Genomic DNA, 15,095 nt, shown 5'->3' on the forward strand with positions numbered 1-15,095 from the left:
GAACACACGAACAAAACGGAGGTATTTGGATATAACTATGGATTATTTCGAACCAAAACAACATTTGTTGTTGAAGTAGAAGTCCTGGGAGTGCATTCTGACGAAGAACAGCAAAGGTAATCAAATTTTTCTTATAGTAAATCTGAGTTTGGTGAGGGCCAAACTTGGTGGGTGTCAAATTAGCTAGCCGTGATGGCCGGGCTATCTACTCAGAATATTGCAAAATGTGCTTTTGCCGAAAAGCTATTTTAAAATCTGACACCGCGATTGCATAAAGGAGTTCTGTATCTATAATTCTTAAAATAATTGTTATGTTTTTTGTGAACGTTAATCGTGAGTAATTAAGTAAATTCACCGGAAGTTTGCGGTGGGTATGCTAGTTCTGAACATCACATGCTAATGTAAAAAGCTGGTTTTTGATATAAATATGAACTTGATTGAACAAAACATGCATGTATTGTATAACATAATGTCCTAGGAGTGTCATCTGATGAAGATCATCAAAGGTTAGTGCTGCATTTAGCTGTGGTTTTGGTTTTTGTGACATATATGCTTGCTTTGAAAATGGCTGTGTGATTATTTTGGCAGGGTACTCTCCTGACATAATCTAATGTTTTGCTTTCGCTGTAAAGCCTTTTTGAAATCGGACAGTGTGGTTAGATTAACGAGAGTCTTGTCTTTAAAATGGTGTAAAATAGTCACATGTTTGAGAAATTGAAGTTATAGCATTTATGAGGTATTTGTATTTCGCGCCACGCGATTCCACTGGCGTCCCACCTTGCCCAGGGAGGTTAACATGTAAACTCAGCAAAAAAAGAAACGTCCTCTCACTGTCAACTGCGTTTATTTTCAGCAAACTTAACATGTGTAAATATTTGTATGAACATAACAAGATTCAACAACTGAGACATAAACTGAACAAGTTCCACAGACATGTGACTAACAGAAATGGAATAATATGTCCCTGAACAAAGGGGGGGGGGGTAAAAATCAAAAGTAACAGTCAGTATCTGGTGTGGTCACCGGCTGCATTAAGTACTGCAGTGCATCTCCTCCTCATGGACTACACCAGATTTGCCAGTTCTGCTGTGAGATGTTACCCCACTCTTCCACCAAGGCACCTGCAAGTTTCCGGACATTTCTGGGAGGAATGGCCCAAGCCCTCACCCTTCGATCCAACAGGTCCCAGACGTGCTCAATGGGATTGAGACCCGGGCTTGTCGCTGGCCGTGGCAGAACACTGACATTCCTGTCTTGCAGGAAATCACGCACAGAACGAGCAGTATGGCTGGTGGCATTGTCATGCTGGAGGGTCATGTCAGGATGAGCCTGCAGGAAGGGTACCACATGATGGAGGAGGATGTCTTCTCTGTAACGCACAGCGTTGAGATTGCCTGCAATGACAACAAGCTTTGTCCGATGATGCTGTGACACACCGCCCCAGACCATGACGGACCCTCTACCTCCAAATCGATCCCGCTCCAGATTACAGGCCTCGGTGTAACGCTCATTCCTTCGACGATAAACGCAAATCCGACCATCACCCCTGGTGAGACAAAACCGCGACTCGTCAGTGAAGAGCACTTTTTGCCAGTCCAGTCTGGTCCAGCGACGGTGGGTTTGTGCCCATAGGCAACATTGTTGCCGGTGATGACTGGTGAGGACCTGCCTTACAACAGGCCTACAAACCCTCAGTCCAGCCTCTCTCAGCCTATTGCGGACAGTCTGAGCACTGATGGAGGGATTGTACATTCCTGGTGTAACTCGGGCAGTTGTTGTTGCCATCCTGTACCTGTCCCGCAGGTGTGATGTTCGGATGTACCGATCCTGTGCAGGTGTTGTTACACGTGGTCTGCCACTGCGAGGATGATCAGCTGTCCGTCCTGTCTCCCTGTAGCGCTGTCTTAGGCATCTCACAGTATGGACATTGCAATTTATTGCCCTGGCCACATCTGCAGTCCTCATGCCTCCTTGCAGCATGCCTACGGCATGTTCAAGCAGATGAGCAGGGACCCTGGGCATCTTTCTTTTGGTGTTTTTCAGAGTCAGTTGAAAGGCCTCTTTAGTGTCCTAAGTTTTCATAACTGTGACCTTAATTGCCTACCATCTGTAAGCTGTTAGTGTCTAAACGACCGTTCCACAGGTGCATGATAATTTATTGTTTATGGTTCATTGAACAAGCATGGAAAAAAGTGTTTAAACCCTTTACAATGAAGATCTGTGAAGTTATTTGGATTTTTACAAATTAACTTTGAAAGACAGGGTTGTGAAAAAGGGACATTTCTTTTTTTGCTGAGTTTACATTGTTCATTATTGGTTTTCAATGTCCGCCAGAAAAGTTGCAAAGGCTATCCACCAACCAATTACAAACGTAAAACAGGGTTTTTCCCCACCAAACAGCTGCATTGCATTTCCCACCAAACAGCTGACATGCATTCCATGGATTTTGGTTTGAAGGTAGCCTTACTCTGTGGTTCAAGTTGTATCTTCCTGTCTGTAACTTTGCTCTCAGTCCCTCTGACCCCTAAGCCCTTACCCCTGACCTCCCATTGGCCCAGGGTCTGGCAAAACCCTCTAATCAGTCTCTCTGACAGGGAGTTACTCCAGGAATAGACAGGTGTATGGTGCATAGGGCTTCTCCACTCTCCATATCAATGGAGTATTAGCTATATATTATATATATATATATATATTGTGGCAAAGAAGGGGTCGAGTGATAAATGGCAGATATGTGAGGGCAGAACTAATAAACGGGCTCTGCCCGATCACTAAAATGGCCACCCCGATTAGAACTACAGATCACACATACAATTCCCAGAAGCAAGGGGAACCCTCAAAAGGTAGAGCCGACCCACAGATAAAGGGTCAAGAAAAACCAGGAAGAGAGAGAGAGAGCTGGAAGGATCTATGAACCATAGAGAAAGAGACAATCTACATTGGCTGGATTTACCGTGTACAAGCTGGACTGTTTTGGACTTACCTGTTGGCGTTTAGACCTGGACCTACCAAGAACCAGATTTGTGTACCGAACCCTGCTATCCTTGACCTTACCTGTGGCCTGGGTGGACTCTCTTTTTTTATTTATTTTTTTAAATATCCATGACTTACTGACATGGAGTACTCCATGTTCCTGCTGGTAGCAGGCCTCAACCTGGATGCAGGGAAATGTCCTGCCTTGGAGTATGGTTGTATCCATCTCTAACAGGCCCTTAGAAATCATATGACAAACCTGCATAGATTAACAAAATAAAATGTTAACTGTATTTAGTCAATTGAAGTCATGACAGCCATAGGTTATTTATACAGGAGTGTAAAGGTTTTTGTTCCAGCACTTCACTAACACCTCATTCAACTAATTGTGGTCTCAACTGAACAAAAACTTTCACACAGTTCAGTCCCCTGAGACAGAAATCACCCACGTCTGTATTATTGAATGAGCTTCCCAAGTTACAAGCTAAGCTACAATTCTGCATGATGGAGAATAACATGTGTGGATCTATTTCTATCTAACCTTGTGAATAAACTCCAACAACAAGATGATTTTCCTGGTGGCTGGGAGGTTCCCAAGTTTTGTCAATCTGTCTGGGTGTTAGGGATGTGCTTCAACCTGAGAAAAAGAGCAGAGGGGCGAAGAAATTAACACTGCTCAAATTTCAGTGCAGGTTCAAGTTGCTGAGACCCACAACTACCTTTAATGTGCCATCATTTTGTAAACAGTTTTACATAGTCATAAGCTTGATCAAGTTTACTTTTAGCTAGCTAATCTATTTCCAGTGAAATTGAGTGGCATTTTTATTGCTAACTTTTACAGTCACCAATTTATCAACAAACAGGCAGTGAAATGAAGTAGTTTGACAAGTGTTCAAAAGTCAGTAAGAGGTCTTTAACTTATAGCTAGAAAATGTATGTTTTAATTTTTAGAAATCTAGATAACATTAGCTACACTGCAGTGATGATGGTGGGACTCTGAGTTAGCGAGCTAGCTTTCCCCCAGTAGTTTCATTTTAGCTATCTATCTAGCATTTCCCAGGCAGTATTGATTCTGTGTTTCATGTCAAGATGCTACACCTATGTTGGATCATTCCATGTTCTGTGTTGTATTAAACTTACCACCTGCACCTGCTTCTTGACTCCCAGCATCTACGTTACAGAATACTGCCTCCACAAATGGAAGGAAATCAGAACATCTCCCAGACGGGCGACGAACAGGGATACCTACTGCGTCAACACCACGACCAGCTGGCGCAACTGGGGACGGCTATAGAAGAGGTCTTCGCAGTGTTCAACGTGTCAAACACACCCGAGAGGCGTCCTGCGTACTTAGACTACTGCGCCACTCAGGAGCAGTTCTCTTTATTTGTAAAATGTATTAGACTTGATCTTTTTATTTTTTCTCTAACGTATTCTGTGCCTATATGGTACTGTTTGTATTGCTATCTATCTGTACTGTTAGTCCCTCTATTTCCTTTGTTAATGTGAATTATTTTGACCTAAATTGCTTTTGTTTTTGCCTTCAACTAGCTGAGGATACACTACCACCAGTTGAACCAGCGAGCCAGCACACCAGCCCATTCAGCAACCCGCCCAGGTCAGCGATGCCCGTTTGTCCCTCCCGGATAAATATGACGGCACCCCATCTAAATGCTGTGGCGTCCTTCTACAGTGCTCCCTCTAACTTGGTGCAGGACATTATTCGATACGTCAACTCCTGTTCCGTATTTGCACAAACTAAATCCCCCCCAGCACACTCCAGCAGGGAAACTCCTTCCCCTGCCTCAGCGTCCCTGGTCTCATCTATCCATTGAATTTGTCACTGATCTCCCCTCCTCTGACGGTTTCACCACCATTTTGATTCTCCAAATCCTGTCGTTTCATCCCTATGTCTAGTCTCCCTACTGCTCTCCTAGTCATTGGGGCACCGTTCCAGCAGGTCTTCTGGCATTATGGCCTTCCGGAGGACATCATCTCCGACCGTGGCCCCCAATTCATGTCACGGGTATGGAGAGCCTTTATGGAGAAGCTCAGGGTCACTCTCAGCCTCACTTCCAGGTATAGGCCTCAGTCAAACGGGCAGGTGGAAAGGATGAACCTAGAGCTGGGGAGGTTCCTGAGGAGTCACTGCCAGGACCAGCAGAGGGAGTGGGCCCAATTCCTGCCATTGGCGGAGTATGCTCAGAATTCATTACATCACTCCTCCACTGGGCTGACTCCCTTCCAGTGTGTTCTGGGTTTTCAGCCGGCCCTGGCTCTGTGGACCCTGGGACAAACCGAAGCTCCTGCGGTCGATGAGTGGTTCAGGCGCACAGAAGAAGTGTGGAGCAACGCTCTCGTGAGACTCCAGCGTGCCGTCCACCGTCAGGAGCAGGCAGACCGCCACCGCAGTGAGACTCCCATGTTCCATGCTGGTGATCATGTCTGGCTCTCTACCAGGAACCTCCCACGCTGCCTGCCCTACAAGAAGCTGAGCCCCCGGTTTGTGGGGCCATTCAAGGTTCTCCAGAGGGTCAATGGGATGATGTACAGATTACAGCTCCCCAGTGACAACCGGGTCTCACCTTCCTTTCATGTCTCCTGGTACCCTGGCTGATTAGTCCCCCACGACACCCCTCCGTCCCCCTGGATGTCGAGGGAGGTCCCTGAAAATACATTATACTTGTAAATCTTATTGAATGTATTCAAATGTCAAGTTAAAAGTTTGCGACCATTGTTAAATCTTTCAGACATCATGATACAAGCTTGTGAAATTAAATGACACATTTGTGAATAGTACTTGCAACCACGAATCTCAATGTGCGACCACAAAATTCTAAACACAAACTCACGTAGTTCTGTCATTAACATCCCATAGATATCCCTCTGGTCATCTGACAAGCATTGCTAACGCTGTGGGATATACAGATGTGGGATCATAATTTGATCACCCTATTGCAGGAGAACTGTCCTGCAATGCATGAAATGTAAAACTTGTGTGTTTGAGGTTTTAATTTCCACTTTGAAATTTCTGACTTGATTTTCCCTTATGAAGAATGTATCAACCCCTACAAAAATGTCCAATAATTATAATCCACATTTCCTGTTGCTCCAGGATTATTTTCCTGCTGTAAGCAAACTTTCTCAAATTAAAAGATTCTACATTTTTAGGGAATACCATTCAGAACCATGCTGACAAGCCAGTACACAATGTGAAGCTGACATTCAAGACAAACATGACCGTCTCCACACATGCTGTCAAACCATACTTTGCATCATAGCACAGTCAAAATCATATTTTTCATCAAATGTTATATTTCATTGAAACCACATTAAAGTATGATGACCAAACTGAAAAATTACTGTTGATTCCACAGTTGAAGTCGGAGGTTTACATACAACTTAGCCAAATATATTTAAACTCAGTGTTTCACAATTCCTGACATTTAATCCTAGTAGAACAATCCCTGTCTTCGGTCAGTTAGTATCACCATTTTATTTTAAGAATGTGAAATGTCAGAATAATAGTAGAGAGTGATTTACTTCAGCTTTTATTTCTTTCATCACATTCCCAGTGGGTCAGAATTTTTCATACACTCAATTAGTATTTGGTAGCATTGCCTTTAAATTGTTTAACTTGGGTCAAACATTTCGGGTAGCCTTCCACAAGCTTCCCACAATAAGTTGGGTGAATTTTGGCCCTTTCCTCCTGACAGAGCTGGTGTAACTGAGTCAGGTTTGTCAGCCTCCTTGCTTGCACACGCTTTATTAGTTCTGCCCACAAATGTTCTATAGGATTGAGGTCAAGGCTTTGTGATGGCCACTCCAATACCTTGACTTTGTTGTCCTTAAGCCATTTTGCCACAACTTTGGAAGTATGCTTGGGATCATTGTCCATTTGGAAGACCCATTTGTGACCAAGCTTTAACTTCTTGACTGATGTCTTGAGATGTTGCTTCAATATATCCACATAATTTTCCATCTTCATGATGCCATCTATTTTGTGACGTACACCAGTCCCACCTGCAGCAAAGCACCCCCACAACATGATGCTACATGATGGTGTTCTTCGGCTTGCAAGCCTCCCCCTTTTTCCTCTCAACACAATGATGGTCATTATGGCCAAACAGTTCTATTTTTGTTTCATCAGACTAGAGGGCATTTCTCCAAAAAATATGATCTTTGTCCCCAAGTGCAGTTGCAAACCGTAGCATGGCTTTTTTATGGCGGTTTTGGGGCATTGGCTTCTTCCTTGCTGAGCGGCCTTTCAGGTTATATAGATATAGGACTCGTTTTACGGTGTATATAGATACTTTTGTACCTGTTTCCTCCAGCATTCCTCCACAAGGTCCTTTGCTGTTCTGGAATTGATTTGCACTTTTCGCACCAAAGTACATTCATCTCTAGGAGACAGAACGCGTCTCCTTCCTGAGCAGTATGACGGCTGCGTGGTCCCATGGTGTTTATACTTGTGTGCAATTGTTTGTACAGATGAACGTGGTACCTTCAGGCATTTGGAAATTGCTCCCAAGGATGAACCAGACTTGTGGGGGTCTACAATTTTTTTCTGAGGTCTTTGCTGATTTCTTTTGATTTTCCCATGATGTCAAGCAAAGAGGCACTGAGTTTGAAGGTAGGCCTTGAAATACATCCACAGATACACCTCCAATTGACTCAAATGATGTCAATTAGGCTATCAGAAGCTTCTAAAGCCATGACATAATTTTCTGGAATTTTCCAAGCTGTTTAAAGGCACAGTCAACTTAGTGTATGTACACTTCTGACCCACTGGAATTGTGTTACAGTGAATTATAAGTGAAATAATGTGTCTGTAAACAATTGTTGGAAAAATTCTAAACTCTGACACAGTTGTCAAGTGAACATCTGTCAGTACTGCTGTTGGTCAATTTCATCAACAGATGATCAGGTCTATATAATTATCAAACATACATTAGTAATGGAAAGGAAACACAGACTCTTTGTTTAAGTATTAAAATTATCCTTTAGTAATACAATTGTAGGCAGAAGTTGGTTCAGAGTACAGTATATGATAGCTCTCCCCAGCTTCTGCAAAGTGTCTAAGACATCCTGTAACTTTTATAGCCTCCCCAGTTTCCCTTGCGTGACTTTCCTTGGCAACAACATTTTAATAAATCTAACCTCCCCCTGACAGCAGCAACCATCTTGTCAGCAATTAAAAGCTCAGAAGTGGGTTTGACTGAAACTTGACCTTTCATCACAAGTATAGGGTCATAACAAGGTGAACGAGTCTAAGCATCTTCTGACAGGTGGCTGTTTTCATCAGGCCTGCGGCAGCCTTGTGTTCTCAGAAAACCAGTCGTATTCTCAGAACCTCAGATAGCCACGGTGGGGCCCAGACAGAAGGAGTATGAGCATAGGCGGTTTCCGCCTTCTGATAGTGTCTGAAGGGCGCAACACTCAAAACAGGTTTTAACACACATACAGAGGTCTCCTCTTTTATCATAACACAATTTATTAACCCTTTAAAGGGTAGGAGGCCTTGGTTTAACCCCTTCACTGTAAACCACATTACAAGAGACATGCCAAATGGGGGATGTATAAAATATTTTTGACATCATTGGTGCAATTTCAATGTTGTTTTGAGTTGCTTTGTGTATCACCAAATTTGCTTGAGATGTTTTTACTGCAACACTGCATCCACATTGCTTGACATAGGCGTTTCAAAGAGCTGTCAGTCAAGGCGAGCTCATGAATATAAGCTCCCCGCCCACTCAGCCTGTCTTTTCAAACTTCCTGGTAGTTAGCCATGAGAAGAAAAAAAAATGCTGAAATGTTTAGCATTTTTATCCAAAACAAATCTTATGGGTGATATTTTAGTAATGCAAAATACTGTTTTACATGGGAATCAGAATGACTGTTAGGGTCCTTTAAATCATAACTAGCGCGCTTGTAGAACATGGGATCTAACATTGGATCTATCTAGTGATCGAGTGGAAATCTGTGACTAGTCAATCTGTGACTAGTTGATCCTGTGGGCTGCAGACATCTCATCTATATGTATGGCCTAGTTATGAAGGTTCTCAGGGCTCTGGGGGTAAGCCCACCTGCTGTCATTCAGCACAACACACTCCAGTGGCAACACTTCCTGCTAATACAGTAGAACCCTGCTGTGTCTGCCTTGGGTCCATTTTTACCATATTTACCTCTGCAGGCAGATAACACTATTTCATTGGCCATAATCCCAGCGGGCTCTAACAGCTACAGGAGGCTTGGGGGTGTGCGTGTGTGTGCGTGCGTCTCCCTCGCCCTCATGGTATTTTTGGCATACAATGTATGTCAACAGTGCAGATACAACAGTGCCACATCAAAGTACAGTTTTGTTTCATGTTGCTGCCATCTGGCCTTCAACTCAAACTGACAATTCTGTTGCTAATTTGTATCGCAAATAATGTTCCATGTTTCAATCACAGTTATTATAACTCTTCCATCCATTAGCAGGGTCAGGCCATGGTAAAATTGGTCCCTTTGTAATTGCTGTTTCTAGTACGAACAGTTACTGGTAGTTTACATGTTATTAGAATTGAAGCATGAACTGAGCTGCCATGTAAATATGTTGTCATCTATAACAATTACATGTCTATTACTTAGTTCAAGTACTACTGTACATATTCTCCTGGGTTCTGCCCAGTGACCTATTGTGAAAACGACTTGGCTAAATCTGTCTACTTTTATTACTCTAGGCCAGTCAGAATCCCCGTGCTGGACATCCTGTTTAACCAGGGAAAATTGCAAACATTTGCAGAACCACAACAATACATTTGCCTCCAAATCTAGGAAATTGAGTATGAACATGAATGCATGCACACTCAACACACACACAAAAACATATTTCATGCTCTCATCTAATTTCCACATTCTCCAGACCATTATGATGAAAAACGTTCTATTATGAAAGTGCGTGGGTGGGGGGGTAAAAAAAACTCAGAAAGGATAACAGAAGAGATACACAGTCAGGAGAGGAAATGAAATCACTATGGTCAGGGTATAATGTTCCGTCAATAACAGACAGGCTATGTGAGTTGATATAGGCCACATCGAATAACAGCTACTGTAGGTCTTCTGCCCTCTTTCATGGAAAATGACGGTATTCCTCTGAGTGCTGCAGACAAAATACACAGGGAGTTATCTTGAATTTACTTCAACGACGGACTGTTCTGTTCTGACATCTTGATGAATACCTAACAGAGATGAGAATTCATGTCATCTTTGACAAGTTAGTCATATAATACTACATGTTATTCTCACAGAGGGACCACACTGGCATTCAGTAGCGTGCTATTCAACAGGAACGATTCACCGGTGTAATGCTGTATGACTGTCATATTATACCTTCATACTGTGTCAGAATAGCCCTGATATATCATAATATATAAGCATAACACATCTGACAAATCCCATTGCACAATATCCATTCCCTAGGCTTTTATAAAGTAATATTATAATGACCGGCTATTATCATGTCATCTTAGGTATAGACGGTAGGAAGCACTGAAGGATGGTGGCTTAGACAAGCGCGTGTAGGGAGGCTACGGACAACAGGCAGAGGAGGAAGTATTTCCATCTCATAAATGCAGGCACATAGAGATAACCACAACAATTGGTTAGCGGATAATTGGCATCTTGGTGGCCTCCCTTTAACTCTCTTAAGCGTTTTTTCTCTCTCTCTCTCGCTCTCTCTCTCTCTCTCTCTCTCTCTCATTGCAGTTACCATGACGACCAAGGCCTTCCCTTGATTCTAACCTAAGGAGATTCTCCCCCCCTTTCTCTCTATGGTGACCAACACAATATGCAGATCTGGGAGATAGCGTAGGTACACACGCGCACACACAAATGCCCAAGAGTGGGAGGATCTTATCATATGAAAAGATCCCTGTCAGGCTGTGATGATTGTTCAGACCTTGAGGGGCAAGTGCGGTTGGGGACTAGGATGAGAGGGACAAAAAGACTGCCATTTCTACATAGTTCACAGGTGGGTTCACTAAAATACCTTCCTTTGGAATGTTACAGGGGACAGTTTTGTTCTCCTACTCCCACTGTGTCAACTATATACTGGCATTGAGCAGACTCTGAATGAACAATCAGCATTTGTAGCATTAAGTGGGAGTTTTGGAAAACTGCACATAGCAGTGGATAATTTCCAAATATCAATGTATTCAGATATGATACATGAATCAATATTAACTTCACTGAGACCTGAAAATTACAAGGACCCAGTCCTTGTAATTGAAGTTGACAGCATGCTGGAAGTACTCTGGTTGAGCAATCAGAGAAGCCTGTTGGAAATGTTGGTTTGGATTGGTTTGTTTGGGAGCAGTGCCTTCTACTGACAGTCTAAAATCACTGCAAGCATACACTTTTTTTTCCTGTAGATTTTAGATAGATAGTAGATAATCTGTGTTCTGTTTTCTGGTGGTTTCCAGAGAAAATTATCATATTAGTTGCCACTAAAGCAAGTTAAATCTATTTATACTGAAAATATGTTTATTATTTTAATGGAAAAGTCAACCAGTCCATGTGTGTCTCACTGAGGGCCATGGGGGCCAGAGGCAGTGCTCAGTGGCAGATGGGTGACTAGATAGACTCCCTGAAGAATGCAAGTGCAAGACCACGCTGGCCCATCACAGTGATAATCATCACAGATCTAGAGAGGGATGGAATGTAATTAGAGGTGGGAGGAGCTGTAAGAGGACAGTCTCATTGTAATGGCTGGAATGGAATGAATGGAATGGTATCAAACACATCAAGCATATGGAAACCACATACTGTATTTGACTCCGTTCCATTAATTCCATTCCACCCATTACAATGAGCCTGTCCTCCTACAGCTCCTCCCACCAGCCTCCTCTGAATGCAATACACATATTTGTTTATGGCTGAGTCTCAATCTACTCATTGGGCTCCTTAAATCATGCCCCCCCCGGATGCACATTTTGTATTTTGCCCTCAAAGAGTTGGTTGTTTGAATCAGCTGTGTAGTGCTAGGGCAAAAAACAGTGCACCCAGGAGGGGCCCCATGACCGAGTTTGGGAAACTGTCTTAAGTGACCTACTTCCTTTCATCTGAAAGACCTGGTCAGTTCCTCTTGGTCTGTAGGGGAGGAATGGAGACAAGGAAATGAATCTACCTCAGGTCCCTCAGCTTGACAGAATAGGCTGGGTGGCTATAGGCCTACGGTGGTTCAGAAAGTCTAGGTGGGTTCTACTCCACTTATTCTGTGGTCCCAAAAAGAGACGGAGGGTTTCGACCGATTCTGGACCTCCGCAACCTCAATTGGTACTTAAAGGTACTGAGGTTCCACATGCTGTCCCCAGCCCGCGTGTTGCAGGCCGTGTACAGGGACCAGTGGTTTGTGACACTGGACCTGAGGGATGCGTATTTCCATGTTCCTGTTCATCCAGCTCATTGGCAGTATACCTCTGATTTGCTTTCGAAGGGAGGGCTTACGAATTCATGGTTCTTCCCTTCGGCCTTTCCTTGGCACCCCGTACTTTCACAAAGTGCATGGACGCTGTCCTGGCACCTCTCACGTCCCGATGGTTGTTGAGCCTCAATTACCTGGACGATTGGCTGATTTGTGCCCCAACCAGGACCCAGGTCCTGTCAGACAGAGACATACTCCTGACCCACTTCGGCGGGCTGGGTATTACTGTAAACAACAAGAAGAGTCGTCTGACGCCAACCCAGACGGTGGCCTTCATTGGCATGGAACTGGACTCAGTCCTCATGAGAGCACGCCTGCCCACCAGAAGGTTTCAGTCGATCTTATCTTGCCTTGACCACTTTTGGCAGTGGCGGATGGTATCCGTCCTAACCTGCCAACGCCTGTTGGGCTTGCTGACGGCGGCCTGGTTGTTGATTCCCCTGGGCCTGCTTCATCTCCGGCCTCTTCAACGGTGGTTCAACTCCCACCGGCTGCACCCTAAGCGCCACCGTCACCGCCCACTGCGGGGGACCGCACAGTGCCTCAGGGCATTGTTGAGGGGACGCTGTCACTCCTTTCACTCAGGTGGGGTGGAGATGCTGAAGATGTGTCGCCGGGAGCTGGTCAGCACAGACGCCTCCCAGTTTGGCTGGGGGGGGGGGGGTGACCAAGGGCAGGTCGGCCAGCGGCTGTTGGCTACCCCCTTGGAGTAGCAGGCACATCAATACACTAGAGATTTGAGCTGTACTGCTGGCCCTGCAATCTTTCCTTCCACATCTGAAGGGAATACATGTCCTGGTGAGACTAGACAACACCACAGTGGTGGCTTCATCAACCATCAGGGGGACTGAGGTCGCACCGCCTCCATCTTATGGCACGAGAGCTCCTTCTCTGGGCTCAGGGACGTCTAGCTTCTCTACGCGCATGTACCTGGCATTCTGAATGTGGCAGCGGATATGCTGTCAAGGGAGGGCCCGCCACCTTGGGACTGGAGCCTATATCCCCAGGTGGTGCAGCACCTGTGGAACAAGTTCGGGAAGGCACAGGTGGACCTGTTTGCCTCCCTGGACTATGCGCACTGCCCCCTGTGGTACTCCATGTCGGAGCCACCAGGGCCTCTGGGCTTGGATGCCTTGGCTCACGATTGGCCAGGGCTGGAGCTTTATGCATTTTCCTCTTTTCCCCTGATCCAGGCTGTGCTGGACAGGACCAGGTTGGCAGAGCATCGTCTGCTTCTGGTGGCCCAAGATTACCCTGGTTCAGTCTTCTCCTGTTGCTGTTGTCTGGGCCACCTTGGCAACTTCCCCTGAGACCGGACCTGCTGGCTCAGGCCGGGGGAACTCCGTGGCATCCGAGGCCACACTGCCTCAGTCTGTGGGCTTGGCCACTGAACGGCACCAATGATCCATGTTAGGAGGGTGTAATGAACACCATGTAGAACACAAGGGCGCTGGCTACAAACGCGGTATACCAGTTGCACTGGCGGTTGTTCTGCTCTGTTATTATGGGGTATTGTGTGTAGATTGAGAGGGGAAAAACAATTAAATCCATTTTAGAATAAGGCTGTAACGTAACAAAATGTGGGAAAAGTCATGGGGTCTGAATACTTCCCGAATGCACTGTATACTGAACAAAAATGTAAATGCAACATGCAACAATTTCAAAGATTTTACAGTTCATATAAGGAAATCAGCCAACTTAAATAAATTGATTAGGCCCTAATCTATGGATTTCACATGACTTGGAACACAGATAATGTATATGTTGGTCACAGACACTGTACCTTAAAAAAAGGTAGGGGCGTGGATCAGAGCCAGTCAGTATCTGGTGCGACCACCATTTGCCTCATGCAGCGCGACACATCTCCTTCGCATTGATTTGATCAGGTTGTTGATTGTGGCCTGTGGAATGTTGTCCCACTCCTCTTCAATGGTTGTGTGAAGTTGCTGGATATTGGCCGGAACTGGAACACATTGTCGTACACGACATGTCTGGTGAGTATGCAGGCCATGGAAGAACTGGGACATTTTCAGCTTCCAGGAATTGTGTACGACATGAGGCCTTGCATTATCATGTTGAAACATAAGGTGATGGAGGATGATGAATGGCACGACCTCAGGATCCTGGGCCTCAGGATCTCATCATGGTATCTCTGTGCATTCAAATTTTTGAGTGCGAAAACCTGAAAAATCTGTCTCCCTGCTTTCTTTTTGTTGTTGCTGTGGTACAGTTAAAGTCAGAAGTTTAAATACACATTAACCAAATACATGTAAACTCAGTTTTTCACAATTCCTGACATTTACTCCAAGTAAAAATTCCCTGTCTTAGGTCAGTTAGGATCACCACTCCATTTTAAGAATGTGAAATGTTAGAATAATAGTAGAGTGATTTATTTCAGCTTTTATTTCTTTCATTACATTCTCAGTGGGTCAGAAGTGTGCATACACTCAATTAGTATTTGGTAGCATTGCCTTTAAATTGTTTAACTTGGGTCGAACGTTTTGGGTAGCCTTCCACAAGCTTTCCACAATAAGTTGGGGAAATGTGGCCCATTCCTCCTGACAGAGCTGGTGTAACTGAGTCAGGTTTGTAGGCCTCCTTGCTCGCACATGCTTTTTTCAGTTCTGCCCACACATTTTCTATAGGATTGAGGTCAGGGCTT

The 15,095-nt window shown here is 44.5% G+C and overlaps 1 pseudogene; it reads left to right on the plus strand.

Annotated features, from left to right (window-relative positions):
• The first annotated feature begins 9,022 nt into the window (after positions 1–9,022).
• On the plus strand, positions 9,023–13,847 carry LOC115180185 (uncharacterized; annotated as a pseudogene).
• The last annotated feature ends 1,248 nt before the right edge of the window (positions 13,848–15,095 follow it).

The sequence above is a fragment of the Salmo trutta genome, chromosome 40 (assembly GCF_901001165.1).
Source record: "Salmo trutta chromosome 40, fSalTru1.1, whole genome shotgun sequence".
Taxonomy (NCBI): Eukaryota; Metazoa; Chordata; class Actinopteri; order Salmoniformes; family Salmonidae; genus Salmo; species Salmo trutta.